The sequence below is a fragment of the Typopeltis vanoorti genome, chromosome 9 (genome assembly GCF_054136105.1).
Source record: "Typopeltis vanoorti isolate ZY-2024b chromosome 9, IOZ_Tvanoo_1.0, whole genome shotgun sequence".
NCBI lineage: Eukaryota > Metazoa > Arthropoda > Arachnida > Uropygi > Thelyphonidae > Typopeltis > Typopeltis vanoorti.
Window position 1 is genome coordinate 29445878 of NC_143557.1, and position 27949 is coordinate 29473826.

The 27949-nt window shown below is 37.1% G+C and overlaps 1 protein-coding gene across 3 annotated transcripts in view; it reads right to left on the reverse strand.

The window, feature by feature from the left end:
• LOC150102943 (uncharacterized) overlaps positions 1 to 7177 on the reverse strand; it is a 149276-nt gene extending 142099 nt beyond the window's left edge. Inside the window, exon 1 of one of the 3 annotated variants that reach the window (XM_090397387.1) lies at positions 7056 to 7177. The gene's annotated coding sequence lies outside the window, so the exon portion shown is untranslated. Of the gene's footprint in view, positions 1 to 7019 lie in introns of all 3 variants that reach the window. The other 2 variants (XM_090397386.1, XM_090397388.1) reach the window with 2 other exon arrangements.
• Positions 7178 to 27949: the final 20772 nt, after the last annotated feature.

A 27949-nucleotide genomic window follows, 5' to 3' on the forward strand; every position in this document is an offset into this window, starting at 1 on the left:
GTGATATGATTGAGACAAACTTCTGAAAGGGTCATACAGGATTTCAATTGATGGAATTTTTCAATTTATGAAGGGTGGAGAAAGGACAAGAGAGCATCCTTGGAAGCTGAGAATGAATGCTGCTAAGAATGGAGTGAGGAACAGATTTTTCTCTCATAGGGTGCGTGTGTGTGTGTGTGATTGGAATGGATTGACATTGGAATTTGTGGGTGCAAGCAGTGCGAATGCAAGAATAAGTATGATAGCTGGTTAATGTAGTATGTGGCCTTCCTCAATGAGTCCCTGACTCCCTGGAGGTCTCTCTCTCTCTCTCAATAATAAAGCTAAAGTTCTTACTACTGAGTAGAACATCTGTCCTGATGAACAAAAGTACTGCTGCAGTGATGATGATGATTTATCTGAGGATAAGTTGCTATCATCTTATATCACAAACATTAGATATATCACAATTAAAAGAAATTATTAGAAAATCAACCAGAGAATTGAAAAAGGTGGAAAAACATTTGACTAAACTTAGACATGATAAGAAAAAAGGATCACAACAAAAATTTGACAGCCTGGTTAGCCAAGTGGTCAGCGATCCACTCTACTGCCAAAAGGCTGTGGGTTTGAATCCCGCAATGGGCACCAAGAAAAGAAATATGCTTTGGGCCTTTTAAGTGTGACTGTGGACAGAAAACTGAAAATTCTTGAACAAGACCAAATAGATTGCATATCAAATTATAAGAATAGGTTAGGTGGTAATTTGTTATGTCTATATACAAATGCTAGGAGCATTAGAAACAAAGGGGTTGAGTTTGTTGCTTTATTGAATACAATGTGTCCTAAGATTGTTGGCATTAGTGAAACCTGCCTATCAGAATCAGATATGGTAAGTGGGATCGAGTGTAATGGATATACTATTTTTAGGAATGACAGAGATAGGAGAGGAGGAGTGCTACTAATGATATGAGATGACTTAAGTCCAGTTAGGGTAGAAACAAAAGAAAACAATGATGGTAACAATGCCCAATGGAGCAGTAAGTTTGAGTATCTGTTGTGAGGTGGAGGTTAGCAGAATGAAATATACGGTGGGGTTGCTACAGACCTGGTGGCTCGGTTGCAGGGGATGAGGAAATACATCACCAATTTTGCCTGATAGGTACCAAACAAATGATCATTATGGGTGACTTTAATTTTCCAAACACTGATTGGGTAGAAGAGAAATCTCATAATAAGAAAGAAGAGGAATTTATTAAATTATTGCAAGACAACTTTCTCAATCAGCATGTCACCGAAGGAACTCAAGGTCAAAGAATGTTAGGATTTGCTCAGAGTGTCAGAAGCAGTCTCTGTTAAGAATATGGCTATTTTACCACCAATTGGCGACAGTGATCATGCTGTGCTTTCTTGAGAAGTATCTAATTGTATTGATGCTCTGATTAAAACAGACAAATTGATGCTCTGATTAAAACTACAAAGCTGGAAATTATGATAAATTTAGGGGAATACTATCTTTGGTCACATGGTATCAGATACTGAATAGGGAATATGTCAGCAATGCATAGGAATCTTAGAAAATGAGCTTAAATGAGGTGGTATTTGAACGTATCCCTAGAGTTCAAAGAATAAATAAGTTGGGAATGAAATGGATGTGGAACCTTATTAAGCAAGAGATCCACAAGAAGAAGATGATGTGAAAAGAATATCATGAGAATAAGAGCGAGAGGAGTTACAAAATATATAAAGTTCAGGCCAGAAAAGTAACGAGTATTGTGAAGCTAAATCAGAGTATATGAAAAGAAATTGGCCATGCAAGCTAAAGGCAATCCAAAAGAATTTTATCATTTTGCCACAAGCAAAAGAAAGAATGAATGTAAAAGAATAACTTTACTGAATGCAGATGGTACTCATTCTGTCAGAAGCTAATGAGATGGTTCAGTTAATGAGTGCTCACTTTGCTAAGATATATCAACCAGGTGCACAGTGCTACTGTTACACTGGATGAAGAGTTAGAGGTTCATGAAAATGAGGCTGAAGAGCTGTTGCATAACCTGGTTAAGAACTTGTCTATAAAGACAGATGGCATATCAGTCCGTTTGCTAAATGAATGTTCAGCCGAATTGGCTACACCTTTCACATGTTTATGTAACCTTGAGTCACCTCAGGAATGATGCCACAGGAATGGAAGGAATGCATGGTGGTTCCATTGTACAAGGGTAATGCAAAATCTAACGTGTCTAACTACCGACCTATCAGCATCTCTGATACTGATAGGTCGTGAAGATGTTAGAGAAGCTGTAAGAACTAGCATACAGAAATGGGCAGATGCGCATGCTATACTCTGTAAGGAACAGCATGGGCTTAATAAAGGAAGTTCATTTTAGCAATTTGCTCATCTTTTATAACAATGTTACAGCTGAGTTGGATATAGGAAATGGATACACCATGATAATGTTGGATTTTTTCTAAGGCATTTGACAGGATACCACAAAAAAGGTTGTTGCAAAAATTGGTGAATATGGAATTGGAATGTAAACTCTTGACTTGGATCAGGGTGTGGTTGACATATCAAAAAATGCTATACAGTGGATGTGAATTTGCTAGATTTAAGGTGACCAGTGGTATACCTCAGGGTTCAGTCCTTGGGCCATTATTGTTCAATCTATACATTAATGAGATCAGGCAGGGTCTAACATCAGATGTGCAAATGTTTGGCAATGATGCGAAGATAGGCAGGGCAATCAGAGATGCTACTGATATTCAGCACTTGCAAAATAATTTGAATAGGATGGAAATTTGGGCAAACTAAAATAGCTGTCAGTTTAATGTTAGCTAGCATAAAGCCAAAGTAAGCAATCATGCTAAAGTGAATAATTAGAGTTCCAGCAGCATATTATATTAGCAAGGTTATGCTACAAGAAACTGAGAAGACAATGGATCTTGGAGTATTGTTGGATGGGAATTTGGAGTTGAAAAGTCACATAGCAAAAGTTGCAAATACTGAGTTGCAAAACTCAGAGGATAATTACAATGTCGAACTGTATCTTGACACGTGTAAGGATAAGAAAGTCATCTTGCCTCTTCAAGGCTTTGATAAGACCACACCTGGATTATTGTGTGCAGATTTGGTCTTCTGGGTTCCCAGGAGATAAAGAAGCTGTGGAAAGCATGCAATGAAGAGTTACAGAGATTATATCTGGATTATGGGATTTAGATTATGAGGATAGATTGCAAGTATGTGGATTGCAGACTTTGGTTAACAGGAGAAAGAGGGGCGATATGATAGAGGTCAATAAACTTTTGAATGGGTATTATAAGATATCTGATGAAATTTTTCGTTATATGGAAGGTGGAGAGGAACACAGGGCATCCATGGAAGTTAAATTTATTTGCAGTCAAGAAAGGGATAAGAGCTAGGTTTTTCTCCCAGAGAGCAATAAGTGGAATAGTTTGCCTTTAGGGGTAGTGAGTACATCTAGTGTGAATGAATTTAAGGGAAGGTATGACAGGTTATTTGGGTGATTTATAGCCTCCCTCAATGAGTCCTCGACTCCCTGGAGGTCTCAATAATAATAATAAATTAAAAGGAGAAAAAGGAGTTATGCAGGTTGCCTACTCTCACCAAATTTATTTACTGTCTCAAAGAAATGTGAAAATCGATAGCCAAACATCAATTACATTAAATATGCATTAAATATTCATGCAGAATCTAGAGTACAAATGGAAAAGTCAATAAAACATTTAAATGAAGAGTGCAAAACTATTGGAATGAAAATCAATCTAAGCTAAACTAAAACAATGAAAATAGGAAGAGATGAGGAAAATTTTTCAATAACTTAGAAAATCATATGCTTGAACAAGTAAAGCAATTGACATATTTTGGCAGTCTCATTACTCAAAACCTCGACAACAGAGAAACAGTAAAATATAGATGTAACAAAGGATGGTCTAATATGAATAAATTAAAAATACAGAAAATAACACCATTTCCAAAAGGCTCACACTATTATTATATCTACAGTAACATATGAAGCCAAGATATAGAGACTCAATCAAAAAGAAAGATAGAAAATCAGACCCTGTGAAATGAAATACTTAAGAAAAATAAATAAGACCCACTGGTCAGAACACAAAAGAAATGAGCAAGTCAATGAATTAAACGATAGAGAAGATATCATAGCTTTAATTCTTAAACAGCAACGGAATGAAATCAATGGAGGAAGATGATCAAGAAGTAAAAAGAACTTTGTACAGTCTTTGAAGGAAAGGTGAGAATTATCAAGTTTCAGATAAATGACAGAAATGGCCAGATATGGAGCCAAATGGCAAAAATTTTATAAGCGACTCAGCTCATCATCTGATGGATGAGAAAGAAGATACATTCACAATGTCTTTAATTCTGTTTCTCATAAACAAAACTAGTCTATGACCTCTTGTACTTGCTATCTATGCTGGTTTCTATAAATTAAGGAATAGATATAAAAATCTTGATAACTTGGGGGAGGTTACATATAAACCTCAGATATGTTATATAAAACATATCTGAGGTTTATAAGTTTATAACATGAGTCTGGTTATCACATACAAATGAGCCACCGCATGAAAGTGGTACTTTGGAATGGTTTTCCATTTCATGTCTGTAGTGAGAACAAGACATTTTGTGATAGCAAAATTCCTGAATATGGTTGCAAGACATCATTTTACAAATAAATTCAGGTGGAAGCTATCATAAGACTAGACGCCAACCAAAATCAGGAAGAGGTGGCTTCACATAAGTCATTCCATGGTTCAGACACTGCAGAATCAATTCCAACAGTCACAAACAGAATTCTGGATCTCTAGTGAAGGAGTGCCATGGGCAACAACTGCAGTGGGTGACCATTATTTCTGATTATCTGCTCACCAAAACAGAACTGCTACTCCGAATCAGCTACGATCTGATAGAGTGACAGCCACAGAAACATTGATATCTCCTTCCTAAAGTACACGGCTTCAATAAAGGTTGTCTCTGTGCTAGGCAACAGGTAGTCTGTGTACCGCTATCTCCACATCACAAGACAATGTTTGAAATGGACAGAGCACCACATCAATTAGACCCAAGACCAATGGAGAATCAGTACTGTTTACAGATGAGTCCAGATTTGCTCTTCAAATGATACTAGGCATGCTCTGATCTGGAGAAGACCAGGGACATGCTGTCATCCCACTAATATTTGTGAAAGAAACACTTATGATAGAGGTAGTGTGATGGTTTGCGAGATATTTTGTTGGGTGAATGCAGCACCCTGCATGTGGTTCTGCTGTGAACCAGTAGGATAAATGCTCTAACTTAGGAAGATGAGGTCCTGGACTCCTATGCTAGTCTGTATGCTGGCGAGCATTTATCCTACAAGACAATAATGCTTATCCTCATCAAGCAAAATTCGTGAACTAATATCTTCATGAGGAGACTATCATACGTATGCACTGGACAGCCAGGTCTCCTGACCTTAGTCTTATTCAACATGTCTGGATGATGATGCTCTCAACCCCTCCCCAAAACCTTGAGGCAAAACCTTGAGGAGAGCTCTTGCAAAGCTTTCCAAAGTCCCTTGAGGGACTTTGGAGAGCTTTGCAAGAGCTCTCCAAAGGTTTGCAAGAGCAACAGTTATTTTAGCTTTGCAAGAGCTTTCCAAAGGTTTGCAAGAGCAACAGTTATTTTAGCTTTGCAAGAGCTTTCCAAAGGTTTGCAAGAGCAACAGTTATTATCAACCGGGCTCCTGGACACCATTATATAATATATGAAACATTGTTGTGAACACTGTATTGCTGTGAAGGGTGACCACATTCCTTATTGAGAATCTCATTTTTAATTCTTGTTTTTGACTTCATGTACCCATTTTTTATTGAATTAAAATATTTACAATTTTTGCAAGTGCTTCTCTCATATCATACTACTTTTCACTGAATTGCATAAAAATTCATCACACAGTCTTTGAATTATGCTGCTTTTCTCTTTTCTTCCTTAATTTATGGAAACCAGTGTAGTTCAAGAAGCACTTGTAAGGGTAAATTCTCTAATAAAATTTATTTTAAATTGCTCAACCTTTCAACTGGTTTAGGGAGAAAATCATTTTCCTACAAGAACATAATGCTCCCTATGAGGACAGACTGAAGGTGAATGGCTTGCAAAGTTTAGTTAGCAGGCAGAAAAGACAGGATATAATAGACACTCAGTTACTAAAAGGGCATTCTATAAGACTGATGCAAAATAAAGTTTTGTGTCAGTCTTATAGTACCAAAAGGTTGAGTACCAGCTTATAGTACCAGCTGTCTCAAGCACCATTACTGATATGGTGCTTGAGACAGCTGGTATAATTATAATGAACATGATGACTAAATGAAAATAATACTTAAAATTAACAAACTTGAACGTTTGCTCATCGCAAACTTCCTTAATTATCTAATCAAGGAACTTTGCAATCCAACGCACAGTCAAGTGGAGGCATTTAATTGTTCAGAGTCCGCAGATTGCATAATTGCACACAGTAGCATTCTATGACTGGCAGTGTTTTTAATTCGTAGAAGTAAATAATGCATAACACGATTATAAACACTGCGTCATTATTTTATACTGCATCCATTTAAAAAGAGAGAAGCGTCAGATATTACATCAATTAAATATTTAACGTACACGACAAGCAGTGTTAATTTAAATTTAAAATTAACTGTATGCACTTTCTGCCCTAAAACTCAGGTTCAATCTGAAATGACAAAATAAAATTAATCTCAAATATCGTGGATGAAGAAGTCGAAAACTTTCTCTGGAACCTACAGTGTTCACTGCAGTGTATAACTATATTTCATCTGATTTGGGGTGGGGGGGGGTGCTTGATGAAAATAAAGTAATAACTCAAACGTTCTTTTTCATTTAGCGTTATTCCTAGTAACTGTTCAGTTCAGCTTATTTTTAACAATTTCTATGCGGTTTCTGAATAAAGCAATTAGCGGTAAGTTGACTACAGTTCCATTAACGAATGTACACCTATAAAAGTTACCTGGATGAACAGATGTATAAACCGATCTTAATTTACCTCATGCATGCTACCGCTGCGCAAAACGTATAAAAACTTTCTATTAATACACCTGTCCCAATCAACCTCAATGAACACTCGTCAAACAACTCTGTAAACAGCTCATCCAAAAGCAATATACAGCACCACTACTCTGCAGGAAACGCAGCGTGAACTAGGGAAATCAACTATTTCACTTAGTAAGCGAATTCAGTACGTAACTTGGCAAATGAATCTTTTCAAAAATGAAAATATTTTACTAAAAATCAAATCGCAAAAACTACCGAAATTTGGAAACAATATACATTCTATCTCTTATCAAACACACACATTATAAACAACATCATAGAAAGGAAGTGACTTCAAGCAGTGAATTTATATAAAATGTAGAAGTTTGGGAATTTTTCATCCAAGTTATGTACATGGCGTTGCAAGCAAATATGAACTCCTTGGAGGTATGAAGGAGGCATAATTCTGCCAGTTTTTTTTTTTTTTCGGCTCCTTGGAATTGATTTAGTTGCTTGGTTACGACGCTCCTGCACATAACAACAAATTCTGAAGGTACACAAAATTTTTCAAGGCTATTTTCAAAGGGTGAAGGATGGAAGGGGATAGAGACAAAAGGTCATTCTTGAAAGTTGTATAAAGGTGTGGAGCGTAAGAGAGGGCGGCATGACTTTTTTGAATGGAGAGTTGTTGATGAGCGGAATTTATTGCCAAATGAGATGGTTAGTGTGGAAACATTGAACCAATTTATTTAACCAATTTAAGATGAGGTATGATAAACATTATCTCTGTTAGAATGCATCTTACTATAGCCTCCCCTGATGAGTCGACACCAGAAGGTGTTTGTATAATAATAACAATAAAACCCAGCCGTCCTTGATCAGAACACTCATCATTTGAAGAAAAAAAAATCTGTGTGCAAATTCTGTGAAGAACAAAGAACATTTAGATGTCCTTATCAGCTAAACATGGGAAATTGATATTCAAAATAAACAAGTCGTATGGTTTATTTTACTCCACGAACCAATGCAACGTGTGTCGTTGCAGTTTACTTCCTTTCGACTGCTTTGAAGTTGCAGTGGTCCCTGTGTAGCTCAGTGGAAGTTGTGTATGCGTCTACGACGCTAAGTGGAGCGAAGAAAGAACGTCGTAAGTTGGACTCTGGTCCCCGATTAGCGGAACTTCTTCTAAGCCGTTTTCCCTGTAGTCGCAATAACTGGATTTTTTTTTCTTTGTGTTGATCCCAGTTGACGTGTAATGTCTCAGCTTGCTTTCTCAAACCTTTTATTAAGCTCTACTGAGGGTTAAACGGGTTAGTAATCGCGTTTTGGTTTGATTGCTGTATTGGAAGTAGACTGACACTTGATGGATACACAATCATTAGGAATGTCATGACACGCCACTGAATTACCACAATGCATTTCATTATGTCTGTTAGGTGGGAACTATGTCTTTTAACCTGTAGTGTTTGCTAGTTATTGTTCGCAGTCTGTTATGTAGCTGACTTATCTGGTTAGTCCAGTTCATATCTCCGTCGAAGTAAATTCCAATGTATCGTATTGTTTCAACCTGAGTGATGGTATAGTCCGTCCACCGATTAGAAATCCTTCAACACTTCTGCGCATGTCAGATAAAGGAGAATCCATTCCGATAATAGGATAATCAGTCCGTATTGTGGGATGAGTTGTTTATTATTACAGGTCGGAAAATTAACTTCTCTATTATGATTATTGTAGTTAACTATGTTGCTTGTATAACAGTTGGAAAATTTTACCTATAAAGCACTTGATTTCGCTTGTTGGCAACCAATTCATACGTCCTTCATTTCTTTCTCCCTTCAGCATGAATCGACTATTCTTAGCAAGACGCCAAGCAGAGACCTACAAACGGTAGGCGAACTATAGTGGTTTTGTTTTCTGTGTGTTTTTTTATGTTGGATAGTTATATTATACAAGACCGGTGGAAGTGGGCTTGCGGTCGACGCTACGAATGGGGAGCTGATGCCCTGGGACGGTTCATAAGCTGTTTTTAAGAAACAAAATTTTTATCATAAAAACAAAAAATTCTTAGAATGATCAATATTAAAATAAATAAGGCCGGATTCACCGAATAAAAATTTTAAAAAATTGCACATTGCTGCCTCTTTGATCAGCCGGCTGTTTACAATTTTGCAGCAAGAGCAGGCTAAATGCTTGCCAGCAGAATGTTGTGTTTACTGCAGTCTATCTAAAGTGAAACGGTGAACGGTTTTTATGCACAGAAACAAATTTTCGTACAAAACATTTGTTGCTAGTTAACCAGTCATATGGAACGCATCTCAGTAGGTTACTGACAGTAGCGCAGTGTGGACTATTATTTCGTCTCCATGTCGTTGTGTAATAATTTCCTGTGGATATAAAATAGAAATGGAATCAAAAATTTTAAAACAAGTTACCCGGTGCACAAAATCGTAAACGTCATGCTGCGAAAAAAGCAGATATTAAGAAATAAACTGGGGCGCTTAATAAATTTGTTAAAATACTAAAATATTCTGATGCAGATTGAAACCAAATTGGAACATTAGATATCAGAGTTGAAGGACAGCGTGCACAAGACCGGTGGAAGTGCAAACTTCATGCAAACTGCATATCATGCAGTTTGCATGAAAGTACTATTGCAACTATTGAATAAGATGCATGATTTAAGTCAAAAAATAAATAAAAAAGTTAGGAGAAGATTTAGTTGTAGTTGACTACGAAACTAACACATTGTTAGTCTCTGTAAATTTAGAAGATCCAGGTGAATGGGGAAATATTGATGAAAAATCACGAGTTGTTTTTAATTGAAATGGAGCCTGTTCAAAAGAAAAATATAATATATCCCAGAGATGCATAAGGCGACATTTGACAACACGTATTATAATAGAAAAATGGAAAACGGGGAGTTTGTGCCAAGAACATGGCTCATTTTTTCCGAAACTATAAATTCTGTTTTTTGCTTTTGTTGCGAACTTTTCGCACCTACTGAATCAAGTAGTCTTGTAGAAGGTTATAACGATTGTGAAATGTAAGTACAATTTGGCATAGACATAACACTAGTTTAACTCACATGAAAAATTTCTTAAAAAGGAAGGAACTTGATAAAAATTTAAAAAACAAAACTACTACTAATTGACAGACTAAAAGCATGTATGAAATGGAAAAGGAACATTGGACGAGTGCTTTAGAATGCTTGACTGAAATTATAAAATTCCATGGTAGCCAAAATTTAGGTTTTCGCTGATCATTTTATAAATTATATGAAAGGAATAACGGAAATTTTTTAAAATTAGTCGAACTATTTGCGAAGTTTGATCCCGTTATGAAAATCATATTGAAAGGGCCCTATAAAGAAACTATAGAGTACACTCTTTGAGTAAAGACAGTCAAAATGAAATATTGAAAAGTTTAAGTAACGCAATCAGGGATGCAATTTTATTATCAATTCAAAAATCTAAATATTATTCCATAATTTTAGACTGCACACCTGATGCAAGTAAAACAGAACAAATAACCATTATTATTCGCTTTCTTTCCTGTGACAATGGAATTGTCAAGATCAGGGAAAACCTTTTAGGTTTTGCAGATATATCAGATTCAAACGGACGTAGTTTATGTGCAACAATAATGGAACAACTGGAAAAATGGAACATTTCCATTGAAGACATGCGAGGTCAAGGGGAAACAATGGGGAAAACGTGAAAGGGAAAAAATATTGGCTCCAAAATTTGCTTTTGAACAAAACTCCTCAAGCTTTTTATGTACTGTGTGCTGCTCACACTCTAAATTTAATCATATACGATGCAACCAAAGTGAATGCAGATACAATTAGTTTCTTTGCAATTTTTCAAGAAATATACAATTTCTTTTCATTCTCCTACAAACGTTGGGCGATCCTTTTAAATATCGTGAAAAAATTAGCATTGAAACATCTATCAGAAACTAATGCAATCCGCCCTCTACGATATCAGTTAGGAGAAATTTATGATGCACTTTTTGATATTTTAAATAATGAAAATTTTAACAAAAAAATTCAGCATGAAGCACAAACATTATGTGCTAAAATAAAGGACTACAAATTTATTTGCTCTCTTATAACTTGGCATGATTTACTTAACAGAATAAATCCTGTGAGTAAAATGCTTCAAGACAAAAATATGAACATTACACTTGCTTTAGAATCTACCCAAAACTTAAAAATATTCATACAAGAGTATCGATCAGATACAAATTCTAAAGAAGTTCTAAAAACGGCAAAAGAATTGAGTGAAGAGGTGGATGGAGAACAAGAATTTAAAACTGGTACGGAAGTTCGATGAAGAAAGAAGGCACGACAATTTGACTACGAGCATCATAACGAAACGCCACAATCGCCAGAAGATAAATTTAGAGTGAATGTGTTTTATGCACTACTAGACGTTACATTGTGTTCGTTAATAGAACGTTTTGAACAGCTAAAAACATATTATGATAATTTCATTTTGGAAGGATAATTTAAATATTCTTTCGATATTCTTAATTTTATTGTGTCCATTAATTAATCTTTCCCTAAATTTTCAATTGCTTTAAGAATACTATTAACCTTACCTATTAGTGTAGGGAGCGGTTAATTCCTTTTCCAAGTTGAAATTGATTAACAAGGAATTACTTCAACATCACCTATCGAAAGAACAGAGACACATCGTATAACACGATCTACAACAACCCTTTACATCCCTACACCCTTTAACAACTCATACGGTTCTTCTGTGAGATCACATCAGATACCAACGCAACTCAACAACCTACCAAGAAATTTAAAACACATAAATCACTACAGAGCATTAAAAAACGAACTCTGGAAAATATACCAACAAAGATAATACTTATAACACAACAAAGTTAACATGAAAAAAATAAAGTAGTAAATTATTCTTCTAATCAAAAAATATGTAAATAATGAGTTTGCATTGTATGTTTGTGAGAAATAGGAAATATAATATTTTAATTGCACATGTGTAAATACTGTTGTATAATCACTCTTTCTCAAACTTTGAAAAGAAAAATAAAATAAAATAAAATAGTAAACTACATGTAATATTATATAACTTGTGTAGCTCTGAACTATATAATAGTAAATTATTACTGTGATTTTTATTTTAAAAGATAAAAAAAACTATGTTGCCATCATTATTATTGAAATTTCATTATATGTAGCACTTAGTGCTGAACCTTGTAAAATGATATACTGAATGTTACTCAAAATGAGAATTGTATATATGTAAATATTTCAGAGATCAATAATAAAAAAAAAATACTATTTACTATAGGATCAGCATACAGCAAAGAGGTACCAGTAACTTGTGGAGTACTGCAAGGAGCTGTCCTTTCTCCCATTATATTTAACATATGCACACAAGACATAATCCATCTTCCCCTAAAAAAGTAAAATCTTCCAGTACACAGACGACACGGACATAGTATCCATTCACAGCAACGCAAATATCGCTTACACAAATATGCAACACGACATCAATAAAATCACTAACTGAATAACCGAAAATGGCATATATATATAAACCCTTGAAAAACAAAGCTAATGATATTCAAAAATTCCCAAACCCTACCAATGGAAACCAAATATCTCACTATGCGACATTCATCCTCCTATACACTAAGCGCCGATCCAAAAACCACACCCATCACACAGGTGAAAACAACACGCTATCTCAGACTTCACTTCAATGCTGACCAAAGTTGGAATAGCCATATAAACTACCTAGACAACAAACTCAGGATAATAGCAAGCAAATCATATCGACTTAAAAATATTGTCCTGAGAGACGCAAAAATACTAATCTATAAAGCATTATGTGAAAACATTTTAAGATACACAATCACATCCTACACGTTCTGCACAGACTACAAACTTAACAGGTTACAGTGGTTACAAAATAAGATGGTAAAACTGATATGGGAACAACCGACACTTATGCGGGCAACATGGACAGAACATAAAATATTTAACATCAAATACATATGTTGCTACTTCAAGTCTAAAACACTGCTCAGTCCAACCTAGAGTAACCAGAACAACATACCAGATAACAAGACCACATTCAAAAAACTACATAACAGTACAGTACAGTATAGTATAGTACAATAAAAAGTATAATATTCACTGCGGAAAAGTTAACCGAAACTTCTACGTACTTGACATGATAAACAAACTACCTTTCGACGACAGAAACCTTCAAGGAGCTGAAACAGGCGCTACATAAATATTATAGCGAGAATGAAAGTTAGAGAAATTCCTGTCTCTCAGTCGTGCCTACTCACGCACGCACGCACGCACGCACACACACACACGCACGCACGCACACACACACACACACACACACACACACACACACACACACACACACACACACACACACACACACACACACACACACACACACACACACACACACACACACACACACACACACACAAAATCCTATAGCAAACACCTCTCAAAAAACACCATTACAAGGATGCAAATATACCATACCCAAATCCAACCCCAACTTGCAAGAAAGTTAAACCGTGCACAAGCAGCAGTAGTCTTCTTAGCATCTACCTACAAACAGTAAAATCAACACCTGGCTTGCGACGTGTAAGCAAGCCAGGTGTTATCTTCCTATTATCGTCCTCAGATATGCTCTGCAAAGCTTCGAGGAAGAAATCAGAAATGCCACCCAAAGAATCAGTAAAATGATAATCAATTTAATAAAAAGTGAATCATTGGAAATATGTATGTCAAAAAAGATGTAAGACACATTGTTAATATCATTGCCTATGCAATTTAAATCAGATATTTTGCTAGCATTCTGTACTGGAAACAAAATTATACAAATGGATAAATAGATAATTGTCTAATCTATCCTGTGTAACTGAACGCTATCTGATTGTAAACTATTACAAAAATCGTTATTATTACATATAACATACAAATTGTTTTGCTATGTGACTTGCGCACTGTACAAAGTATGAGATAAATTGGAATCTGAATTGAACCACACGTGAAAAATTCTAGTATTATCTCTTAAATTGTATGCAATTACATTAAATTGTATGTATTATATAAATATGAGTATTATATGTATTATATAAATATGTGTATTATATGTATAATTAAATTTTATGTAGACGTATGCAATTTATTAGACAGATAAAGTATTATTTGACATTAAAAAATATATATTCTTCTTCCTATTATTATTATTGTTGTTGTTGTTGTTGTTGAGAGAGGGCGTTGTGTAAGTATACGAATGCACACACGCTGATGTCGCTTTCGAACTACTAACTTCTGTGGCTGGATGGACATCAACCCCTTGGGTTTTTATCCAGTAATCGGTATTTTGTTTTTTAATTGTTTACAGAAAGAAAGTTTTGAGCACTTGGCTCACCCTAATTAGGGCTGCATAGAAATATTTCAATCTGTGATCAGGGCTGTCTTTGGGCGTTTTTCCATCTGTCTGTTTCATTGTAATCTGATGACTCACGAATGAGTAGGTTGCGAAGGAGTGATGCTTGAGCAAAGTACTTGGTTGCTATCTGGAGTAGAAACGTGGGTATATCTGACAGGTTTCCGTCTTGGTGGAGGATAGTGTTCCTCACGAACCACGGAGCATCGAAGATCATGCGGAGGCATTTGGTTTGGATCGTTTGTAATCTTTTGGTGTTGCTAGGGGAGGTGTGGCTCCACGCTGGTGAACCGTAGGTTAGTATAGGTCTGATGATTGCTTTGTATATTCTTATTTGTTTTCTGGACTGACTTTGCTTCTACTGTTGAGTAGAGGGTAGAGTTGAGCTATTGCTGAGTTTGCTTTGCTGCAGGCATGAGAGATGTGGGAGTTGAAGCTAAGATGATTATCTAGTTTGAATCCCAGGTATTTTACTTCTTTTTGCCATGGGATATCTGTGTCGAACATCATGACTGCTCCGTGGTGGGTTGCTTTCCTTCTTGTAAAGAGTATGGCCGTGCTCTTGTCGGCGTTGACATCTATCCTCCATTTCCTTAACTACTCTTCAAGATTCGTTGCTGCATTTTGAAGTCTTTGTGTTGCTAGGTATGGACTGATTGATCTGGTCAGAATCGCCATATCATCTGCATAGAAAGCCATGGTGGCTGATGATGTGCTTGGGACGTCAGAGATAAAAAATGTTGAAGAGTAGTGCTGTTAATAGGGAGCCTTTCGGGACACCTGCTGTTATACTTCTTGTAATGGATCTGAGCCCACGGAGTTTCACTTGAAATTTTCGGTCTTTCAGGTAAGAGTCTATATTTTGGATGAGGTTTAGTGAGTATTTTGCAGTTATTAGTTTATGGATAATGCATTTGTGCCACACTTTATCGAAGGCTTTCGCCACATCCAGGAAGATTGCACCTGTATGTTGTTTACAATTAAATCCGAGAGTTCTGTATTCTATAAGTCTGTGGATTTGCTGAGTTGTGCAGTGACCAGTTCGAAAACCAAATTGTTCTTTTGGGATTAGGTCAAGATTGTCCGTATCGTTTTGAAGGCGTTTTAGTATTTTTTTAGCAATCTTCCCAATGCCCGTCAAGAGGCTGATAGATCTGTAATTCTGGGGAACTGAGGTACTCTCCCGGGTTTGTGTATGAGGATTATATCTACCTGCTTCCAGCGAGTGGGGTCTTAGCATCGCATTGATGATAGCCACTAGATGCATTACTGTTTTGTGAGAGAGTGCTTTTATAATTTTGTTTGAAATCTGATCAAGACCTCGTGCTTTTCTGTTGTTGAGATTCTTGATGATTTGGTATATTTCCTTTGGCATAGTATAGCTTGCGTTGTCTCGGCTGGTGGGTTGATGAAGTGCACAACGTACATATCTGTGGATTTTTTCAATGAAGCACAAGTCCGTATGAGTGTCGTTTGGTTGAAATTGAAGTTCTAGGGTGTCTGCAAAGGCTTCTGCATTTTCATCGTCTAGGTAGACTATGCCTTTTTCTCCATCGATTGGTTGTATGTTGAGGTGATATCGCTGCGAAGGGCTTTGGTCATTTTCCATAATGAATTATCTACAGTGTTTAAGGAGCTTAGTTTTCTCTTCCATAGTTGATTCTTATGGTTTTGGATAGCATATCGGACTAGGTTTGTTGCCCTGTTTAGTTCTTGTTTATCTTGTGGTAATAGTGTTCTATGGTATCGACGTCTGATCCTGTTTTTGTTGTGGATAAGCTTTAGAATCTCTTCTGGGAGTTGGTTAGTTTGTGCTGGAGCAGTAACGGTGGTTTGCAAGGCCAGTTTATATTGCGTTTTCCAGTTTATTGATTGCTGTGTCTCCTTCTTTGGGTGAGGAGATGGTTGGGACAGGGCCTGTGATGTTGCAGAGAGTTACGTTGAGTTTATTGGGATTTGTATAGGATTTTCCGGTGATGATTTCTGCTTCCCCACCTAGGCTAAGCAGAACTGAATTGTTGTCAGAGCTAAGATCATTAATAACCTGCAACTTGAACTGATGTGGAGTGTTCCTGAAAATGGCTATATCTATCACGTCAGGTTTTCCCAATGGTCCATAGATAGTTGGTTCAACAGGACCTGCTATGATGATGTTTCTTATCATAGCAAATTTATGTAGGCTCTTCCCATTATTATTGGTGTTTCTACTGTTCCATTCAGAATGTTTTGCGTTAAGATCTCCCACCACTATTGTTACTTCGTTTGTGTCAAGGAGCTGGGAGAGGTCTGAGGTTAGGAGTGGTTTGCCTGGAGGGATGTAGACTGAATATAATTTTAGATTACCTGTGTTGTTTGTATGTATTTCAATTCCAGTTTACTCTAGATTTATAGTTGATGTTTTCTTGATCTCATTGTATCTTATGATTTTTTTTAACAAATATAGCCATTCTGCCCCCTCTGGCATTGAGTCTATATGTCCTAAGTAGTGTGTAGTGCCTTATTTTGGGGTTGTCGCAAGGCTGAAGATTCGTCTCGTTGACTAAAATGATATCTATCTTATATCTTTCAGGAAATTCTTTTAGTTCTAGAAGGTTGTTGTTTAGTCCATTAGCATTCCAATATGCAATCTGTATTGAGTTGGCTATGGTGACCGTGTTATCCATTAATCATGGCCGGAATAATAATAATAATAAAAATTAAAAAAAAAAGATGACTTGTGTGTTTTTGAGGAATTTATTGGTGTTGGCCTGATTGGGATTTGTTTTGATAAAGGCTGTTAACATCTCTCCTAGAGTGGCAGCTAAGACTGCTGCAGAAGTTTGGTTGCTAGATGCCGGTATGTTACTAGTAGTGACAGCAGATGCATATAATTTCTCGCGAGTAACAGTCCGCGTTCTGAATTCTGGTGTAGTTCGCTTCTGATTGGGCGGGGGTAGTGCCTCTCTAGCCTTCTACTGGTTGTATGGGTGGAGTGAACATCCCTTGTAATTGGCCGGGTGTGGGCCGCCACAGTTCGCACACTTAGTAGGTGTGGTTCGTGATTTCACGCAAGTGTGTGAGGGATGATTATCGCCGAGCTTCACGCATCTGTAATCTGCTTTACATAGCTTTTGTGCATGCCTATACTTTTGGCAGCGATGGCATTGACCAGCTGAAGCTTTTCTTCTGAGAGGTTCGGTCTTGATGATCAAGACCGAACCTCTCAGAAGAAAAGCTTACTGCATACTGTTGTAAAATCGTAAATTTCTCTACAATCCTTACTGATCTCGACTAAGACAAGAGGAATGGGACGCTTGTCTGCTCGGTATATGCATGATATCTTAATTGGCTCTAGGCCTTGTGATTGAGGACAGTAGCTATTTCTTCAGCTGGAATGGTTTCAGCCAGACCTCTGATGACAACTTTTAAGTTTTTTCACTCCTAAGCTGGAATGTGTGATATGGGACTTTCAGTTCATCCATAAGTTTGGTGAGCTGGCGGAAGTCCGAAATTCTTTCTGGTTGAATCCGAATTCCTTCAACTGTACTTTTGGCTGATGTAAATTTGATGTTTGCATTCTTCATCATTTCTGTTGTTAAAGACCATTTTTCTTTTGTTCTTAAAATTACAGGTGGAATCCTCTCTTTGGGTTGTGCCCTGCTGTCGGTCTCTAATCTTTCATTAGGTTATGCTGTTAGGTCCATTGGGATTGTTCTTTCCAATGGTTGAGGTATTATTTCGGGTTCTGCAGATGGCGACCCCTTCTTACGTTTCTTCCTGCTGACAACCTGATAGTCTGTGGAGTTATCTGAGTCCACTAGGGACTGGTCGTTAACCGGCGACATAATCTCTCTGGTGTTATCTTGAGAAGTGCTGGGGAGGGGATCAGGAGATCGATAGTCCTCTGTTTTAACCTCCTCTATTTGGTGGATTGCTACCTTTCTCGGCTATTTCCTTTGCAGCAGGCCTCCTACATGTTTAAAAATTGCCAATAGCTGCTTAAAGTCGAGCTTCGTATGTAGAGTCCATTATTTGGCTTCGGAGAAAATAGCAGTTGCTCTCGTTTCCCGAGTGGTTTGTAAGTTATCCTGTAGACTTTGAGAGTACACTAGCAAATCCCGTAGACAGCTTAGAGTAAGCTTCTACCAGCGAAAAGTTGGTTTATTATAGGTGACTCTCTTAAAAACGAGAGAAAATCAGTTTCACGAACTTACTTGGACACAGTGCAAAGACCTACCTGCTAAAAATACCATTCCTCCACCACTGTTCCTCATTGCGGGTGGGGCCTGTCGGCCATCAGACCTTTGCATATTTCATACAGAGGAGGAGATAGTAGGTCACGAACTGTGTTAGTTCCGATGCAATGCGAGCTTCCCAAAAATCCTTATATAAAATTCAACTAGGTAGAGTCTAAAGGAATACGTCCGATCACGACAAACAGCCAAAGTCCCGCTGATATCGCTCTTACCGGTTTTATAGTTTTAAAGTGGTTTTAATTCATCATCATCATCATCAAATTCCTGCCATGTACCCAAAAGGGATGTACAGGATATGACAGTACTACATGAAAAAATTACATCATTACTAACTTCCTATCTACAATTTTCCTCCAAATCAGTCTGTTACTTGTCAAGACTCCAACATTATCAGATCTTATATTTCTATCGTCTAAGGCACTTTGTACCGTATCAATCCACCTATATCTTGGTCTTCCTCTGGGTCGTTTTCCTGCCAACCTGGCAGAGAACACTTGTTTTGCTAATCTTTCCTCGCCCATTCTATTTAAGTGACCATACCATCTGAGATTAGCTCTGCTAACGCATTCCTGGATGCTGACAATGTCAAGTTCTTTCCTAATATCCTCATTTTTAATATGATATTGCCATTGATGCCATCTGTTCACGCCTCTAATCTTTCTCAGGACTCTCATATCTGCGGTCTCTAGTCTTTGGTCAAGTGTTTTACTTCTGAGCCAGCTCTCAGATCCATAAGTTAAAATTGGTTTGAACACAGTCTTGTATACAGCTAATTTAGTGTTCCGACTAATTTCTTTCTTAAAAAAAAAAAAAAATCAGCTAACGCCTTTTTATTCCCGTATATACGGGAGTAGGCGAGGCCATTTAGCCCTATCTAACTTTTGGAGACTGAGTGGGCAATTCAATCTCCACTGGTACCCAATCAGAGACAGATGGCCCAAGGCTATCACTAATTAAGCGGTACACAGTGAAGAGAGACGGCTCAAATGTGCCGCCATCTCGTGGTCTCTAACCCTAACACAATATATTTTTAATGTCTGAAATAATGTGGGTTCTACGGTCGATTTTCTTGAGTTTACAGGACGAAAAACCCGAGTTTCCGGGAGGAAAAACCTGCTTGCCCGTGCCAGAGATCGACTAACTCGGGAACCGGTCGAAAAAAGGCTTAGAAAAATTTCCTCTAGTCGCCGACTAGACTCGAAACCAAGACTTCCTTCGTGCGGCCTAGCGCGGTGGTGTGCAAACGCCACATCCACTGAGCTACACAGGCTCCATTTCTTTCTTATTCCATATGAATTTATTCAATTGACTTCCCACCATACCAGCTTTGCTGATTCTGTTGTCTATTTCTATATTTAGTTTACCATCTTCAGTAAAAATTGTGCCTAAGTAGCTGAAATGTTTTACTTGTTCCACAGGTTCTCCGTTCACAACACAGTTGACATTTTCAATGATTCTGCCTATTTTCATTGTCTTTGTCTTTTTTTTGCTGACCTTCATACCATATCTATTACAACAGCTATTCAATTTAGTCAGAGAATCTTGCAGACGTGTAGCGGATTTATTTAGAAGTATAACATCATCCGCATAAAGCAAAGAGCTGACATTAACATCTCCAATTTTGATATCAGGTTTAATACCACATTCCTTCATAATGTGATCCATATAGATAATGAATAACAGAGGGGATAATGTACATCCTTGTCTCACACCAGATTTAACATTAAACCATCTTCCTGTACTTCCTTCAATTCTAACTGCTGACCCACAACTCAAATAAAGACTAAGTGTTTCTTGATATAATGCCCCATTGACACCATATAACTGCAGCGTATTGAACAGCTTCTCTCTTGGCACCTTGTCATATGCCTTTTCCAAATCGACAAAACTTAAATACAGATCTTTGTTATATTCCCATGCTTTCTCGACTATTTGTCGTAAAGTGAAGATCTGATCCTGACAGCCTCTATTTGGCCTGAATCCAGCTTGTTCTTCACCAAGCTTTTCTTCCACAATTCTTCTCAACCGTTTCTCAAGTATACTTGCATAGATCTTGCCAGGAACACTCAGTAGGGAAATACCTCTGTAATTCTCACATTCAGTTTTATTTCCCTTTTTATATATGGGTACTATGAGAGCTCTACTCCAATCATCGGGAATTCGTCCCTCTGTCCAGGCTTTCTGAACTATGCAGTGCAGCCACTGTAAGACTCTTATACCACCATACTTCAGCATTTCTGGTCGAATATCATCTACTCCTGCTGCCTTTCCACATTTCAAGCCTTTGATGGCTTTTTCTACTTCAAGTATGGATATGTATTCCTGACTGCATGCCTGTCAGTGTTTTTTATCACTGTGCTGTCATCACTGCTTGTTTCATTTAGCAGTTTTTCAAAGTAATTACTCCATACTTCAAGGATATCTTTTTCTCCTGTTTTCATTTCACCTTTATCATCTCTAATTCCTTTTACAGCACTCTTTCCTCCATTCCTAAGCTTCTTCAACAACCTCCAGAATATTTTGCCACCTTCTTGATATTTATTTTCTATATTCTTGCCAAAGTCCTCCCATGACTTTTGTTTAGCTAGTTTTACACACTGTTTAGCTTTCTTACATTTGTCTCTGTATTCTGTAAGAGTAAAAGCTGACTTATTTGCCAGGAACCTTTGATATGCTTTCTTCTTTTCCTTCAATGCCTCTTTAACTTCCTGTGTCCACCAGGGAGTTCTGATTTTTTTATCTTTGCACACAACCTCACCACATGCCTCTCTGGCAGAATCAATCAATGTTTCCTTCAGAGTTTGCCACTGAATCTCCAAGGTTTGATTCCTGTTCTCAAACTCTTTCATTTTCTTTTCAATAATATTTCTGTATTTTAGTCTACAGTTTAGATCTGAGAGCTGCTCAACTTTTATTCGCTTTAAAACTTTCTTACATGTTATTCTTTTCAATATGAAATTCAATTTTATCCTTCTCAAGACTAAATAGTGATCACTTCCAATTTCAAATCCTCTGTACACTCTGATGTCCTGCACCAGGGAGAAAACATCACTATCAATAATAACATAGTCAATGAGACTTTTCTTATTCCTAGCCTCTTCTCTCCATGTGAATTTGTGCACATTTTTATGTTGGAACATGGTGTTAGTAATAACCAGTCCATGTCCTGAGCAGAAATCCAACAGATATTTGCCATTATTATTAGCTTTGCTCTTTTCTCCAAATTTTCCCAAAATATTTTTGTATGTCTCACAATCATTTCCTACTCTGCTATTTAGATCCCCAACAAGGACCAACTTTTCCTTTTTCATTTTGTCAGTTGCTTTTTCTAAAGCGTGAAAAAATTCCTCCACTTCTACCTCAGTAGAACCTTCTGTGGGACCATAGGCACAAATAAGTCTCATTGTCCAGTTCCCCTTTCTCATATTTGCCCACATTACTCTACTTGAGACTGACTGCCATTCAAGAAGATTAGCCACAAAAATTATTTTGTGTTCAATACTATGGCTACTCCTTCTTTTCCTTGATTGTTATTGCCTGAATATAACATTTTGTATTTACTGCTCATAAAGATCTCACCAGTTTTGGTCTTTTTTGTTTCAGTCACCCCTATTATGTCGATCTGGTACTTATCTAATTCCTCAGCTATCTCCATTTCTTTGCCATTCAGGCTTCTTACGTTGATAGTACCGATCTTTAACTCTGGTGATGTTGAGTTGGGGTGTGTTTTCAGATTTGTTCCAGTAGCTGACTTTTCGCTGTTCGCCCTGGTTCCCTGGCAAAAAACAACGGGGGCCTTGTTTAACCGGGCGACGCCCCAGCCGGCATGAAATTTTATCATGTTGTACCATCATTTTTTATTTTGGTTTAACCAATAAGAATACAATTTGGTCGGCTAAATCCCAAATTGCCAGCCCATCCTCGTTCGTTCAGTATCAAAGTAGATACCCAACAGGGTGCACCACAAGAAGTGAGGATTGGCCATTAGGTCAGAAGCCCTGGTCGGTTCTCCGCATTCCTTTAAAGGCTATGTGGAGGTCTCCTCTCAGTTATACAGCTTTGACCCTTAAGCACCCCGTGGTTTTAGTTTCAGTTTTTAATTTAAAAGTGTCGCCAGATAATTCTGCATGTCACACTGACGATAGAGATGTATAATACATCGAAATCGGCTAAGCAGAATCCAAATTTTGCATGCTGAAATTATTAGACAAAGAGGACTGTGATCACCAATGAGCCAAGAACAAAGGATGTCACACAAAGGACAAAGGAATTTTAATACACACGCTACAGTTGTTCAGTTGAAGAAAGTCCAACGGTCACCAATACATCGAAGGTGTCACTATTGAAAATGTCCTGTTCAAATGTACCAAGCCATTAAGATGAAGGGGACAGGCCACATTACTCTGGTTTTGAGAGAAAACTACACTAACAGTGATCTGGGATCTCGAAAACCACGTGTAAAGCAATGTGATCACCAATGAGCGAAAAACAAAGTAAGTCGCCACTTTAATACACACGCTACAGTTGTTCAGGGGAAGAAAATCCAAAGGTCACCACGACATCGAAGGTCACTAATCAAAATGTCATGTATGAAATGTAGCAACTGTTAAGCGATGAAGGGAACGGGTCGCTTTGCTCTGACAGTGATAGAAATCTACACTTCCAGTGATCTAGGATTTCTGAAACCGCATAGAAAGCAAAGGGTGAGGGTCTACGAAACGTACCCAATGGCGCTGTCTACAATGCCGAGAGAAAATGAAGAACAAAGAACAGGCACCAAGCAAAAGAAACGACGAAGATAAGCCCCTTCTGATCCTAAAATTACAGATAACTTAGATTCATTCAAACTCATGGTTAAAAACTTGCTAAATACACACATGAAACAAATTAAGAAAAAACTTGAGGAGTATGAACATTACATACAGTACAGTAACGTCACTATGGAAGAAATATTAGGAACTGTGCGATATATAAAGACGAAATTATCGGTAGAGATAGAAGTGCTAGAAAACCTCAGGCGCGAAAATGAAGAATAGTGAAAAGAGGTAAAAACCCTAAAGTGCCAAATCGAGCACATAGTACAAAAAGATGGAAAAAAGAACTTCAATTTGAAAGAATTCCAAAAGAAAAGACTGGAGATTTAAGCAACATTGTGCAACTGATCGGCATCAAAAATTGGCATTCCAGTCGCTACCACAGACATCGCCTCTATTAACCGAGGCATACAAAGAGAGAGACCACTACCAATCATCATTGAATTCAGCAGCAGAGACTGCATTCTTGCACCAAGGAAGAAACTGACAAGAAACTCCCAACATCAATCTATATCTGAACACTGGACTCCATACTTGAAATATATTTTATACCAAGCAAGGAAAACAAAAACAGCGAAAAGCTACATGGTCCTGTGGACTAAGGATTCACAGAAATCTATAAGGCAGAATGAAAACACTCGAGTTTATATATTTCAAGAGAATCCAACGTACACAGCCTATTAATATAAGACATTAACTCTTTATATTCTTAAGAACAAGAATTAAAATTACTTTAAAAACTATATGATGGAGATCTCAAATCTAGGCGAACATATCAAGTCAGAAAATGTAAACTTCAAATTCTTCGACTCTTTGAAGAAATGGACAGACAACATTTTCACCAATAACTACTTCATGATCATGCACACAAACATAAGAGGTATAAAAAAACATTGGATTACATTGATAATACTCACTGAAGTTGCCATAAACGACAGAGAAACTTATGCATACAACATTAATAATTACCAGATCTACAACCTATGTACACCGATGAAAAGACAAAGTGGAATCGTGGCATTTATCAACGAAAAATACAGTGTGACCGAAAAACAAAATCGTTTCGAACATGCGGAAATCATAAATTGTGACAAACAGCATCAAATACACAATAAGCAATAAGCATAATATATAGACCTTCAGATAATAATTTGCTGAGCTTTCTGCATGAATTAGAATCATGGCTAAATGGCATCGAACCCCATACAACACATCGGCTCATCCTAATCGGGGATATTAACATAAACACTCTCCTGACCATGCTTCTTCGAACCGCTAACACATATTGATTACTACATGATATGATATACTATGATGTAATATGATATACTACATGATAACAACTTGATATGCTAAGTCAGTATAAAGTAAACCCTACCATGAACTCTCCAAAAAGAGAAGAAATATTCATCAATTCACTAACACAATCATGCATTCACCATATCAACATAGGGATGTCCCATCCATACATATAAATCATCAGTAGTTGACGTAAAAATATTGCCGATGACCACAATGACTCTACTTCGTTTCTGCCATTGCACCTCCCCCGCATACTCCCAACACCACACAACTCGACAAAACTCCATCATATTAAACTGCATTGTCGAAAACCTCGTAAAAATTACAGACTGCAATTGCCTATTTAAAATAAATGATCTTCTAACTTTATATGAGAACTTCCAACTAATGTTCACAGTAAAGAAAGAAAAAAAGAAAAAACCAACAAAGCCTATAAAAACGAGACCCCAAACTGAATATAATTCATGCATAAATGGCGACATTCTAAACAGTATAACTGTAAAAAGACTAAAAATTACCCAGTAACACTTAACTACAAAGATTACCTAAAAACACAAGAAATCTGGTAATTATTAGCAAATTGCTACGATTACTACTATCAAAAATTTATCGAATATAATCTCCCCCCCAGTAACAAATCAGGAACTGAAGAAAGCATTATTGCATCTAAAAACAAAGTCTAGTGCAGGAATAGACAGAATAAGACTCAGAACTTTTAGCACATTTTGAACAAATAAATTCTGTACTTCTGAAACTCGAGAACACCCTCTGTCCGAACAGAAACCGAACTTTTCGAAATTAGAAGAAACTAGCGCCACCTGTTTTATCTTTTTGTTGTCGAAAGCGGCAACCTTCATTAGTATTGTGTCAACTGTTTATGACATGTGTTTCATTAGAAGCCGAGTTGTAGTGCCGAGAGTGACAGTGTGTGTTCAGGAACTGTCGGACGTCACGATATTCATGTCTTACGCCACGAATTCTCACTATCAGTCGCTTCAAAACTTCGAGATATAACTCACCATTGACCGGTTGGCCAGGTGGAACGAATCCTTTGTGGATAATACCCTTGGAATCGTAGAAACAAATCAGCATTTTCTTTACTTTTGACTTCTCCAAGCAACTTTTTTTCGGATGCCCCTGGTCTCCACTCAGCACTCTAGTGTTTTGTTTCGGGCTCATGCTCAAAATACCATGTTTCCTCACCGGTAACGATCGTTTCGAGGAAGTTTAAGTCCTTACGAGCGGTTTTAATGAGGTCGCTGCATTGTTCAGTTCGATACATTTTTTGGTCGTCGTTCAACTTGTGGGGAATAAATCGCCAAACAAATCAACAGTTGATTTTGGAATCCCCAATTCATCTTTAATCAATCTCACGGACGATTTCGGGTTTCCTTTGATGAAATCACGCACTTTTTGGATATTAACTTCGCTCAGTCCAGTTTTTGGATCGCCCAGCTTTTCGTCGTTCAAGCTTACGACCACTTTGAAATAGCTTAACCATTCGTAAACTTGAGTACTGGATAAGCATTCATATGCTTTTTAAAGTATTTGATGCGTTTCGGAAAAACGTTTACTAAGTTTAACACAGAACTCAATCACAGCTTTCTGTTTGTAATTCATTTTCCGACCGTTTGTTAAATAACACTGTCACTTCTTGGCATTATAACTCGGCTTCTAATTAAACCGGTGTCATAAACAATTGATACAATACTGATGAAGATTGCCGCTTTCGACAACAAAAAGATACAATAGGTAACACCACTAGTGTCTTCTATTTTCAAAAGTTCGGTTTCTTTTTGAACAGAGGATGTAATATTCGACACTGGTATTATTCCACAACTAAAAACTGCGATAATCATGCCAATTTACAAACATGGCAAAAGAAACGATACACAGAAATACAGAACACTAGCTTACCTGCCAGTCATCTCCAAAATTCTTGAAAAAATAGAACACACTTTACCAGCAATTCCCAAACTTATCCGACGACGGAACACCTCACAAATACTAAAATTTTTACAGAACACCTTGGTTATTTAGTAATGTATTAATTAATAAATGTTAATTTAGCTGAATTTTTATTAATTAATAATTGATCATTAGTTATTAATTAAACATCAATTAAACATAAACATCATTAAATTATTTTGTTCTGATTTTCATTGACATATCCCATTCTGATCACCAAAAAATTATAATCTTATTATAAGTACTTAAGGGTGAATACAGACTTTTTCTCCTGTGTGCTGGTAGTTTTCCCTTCATTTTGTACATCCTGGAGATCGCTTTGTAGGCTAGTGGTGGATGACTCACTGTCTGTTGCATCACAAACACCTTCAATATGAGATTTCTTAATACCAAAATTAAACAAAGTCCCTTGTCTCTTATTAATATTAAAATTTAAATCTGCAGGCCTGTTACTTTTAAAAAATCACGGCACTATGGTTTCGAAACTTTCACCCTACAATACGAACTTTGGAAAAAAGTATTCAGTATTACTATATTTGAGAACCGGATACAGACTACCTTGACCTTCAATTTTAGTGGAAATTTTTTTTTATACCTCCTTGCTGATTGGTCATAACCTTTTCAAATTTGTTGTAATCGGATTGCAGGGAATTTTTATGATCGGTCATAAACAGCGGTATTCTCTTTCCCGATTGTTGAAAGATTTCGATGTATGAAAATTAACGATAATACATGAATATTTCCACGTTTAAATATATACGGCTTGGTCACTAACATTTGCTACACAGATGTTATTAGGCTTCTGGGTCTGAGCTTTTCGACATATTCACGAACATATATCCGCGGAACACCAGTGTTCACCTTCCGGGGATCACTGGTGTTCCGCGGAACACAGTTTGGGAAACTCTGCACTAGACTATATTACTCCATAAAGATAGCTCTCGATAATAAAACAAGTTTGCTGTAATTTTCCATATTGACTTAACTAAAGCTTTGATATTATTATTAGCCAGATATCTCTGATTCGGTACCAGTGGAGATTGAACTGCCCACTCAGTGTCCAAAAGTTAGATAGGGCTAAAAGGCCTTGCCTACTCCCTATATACGGGGATAAAAAGGCGTTAG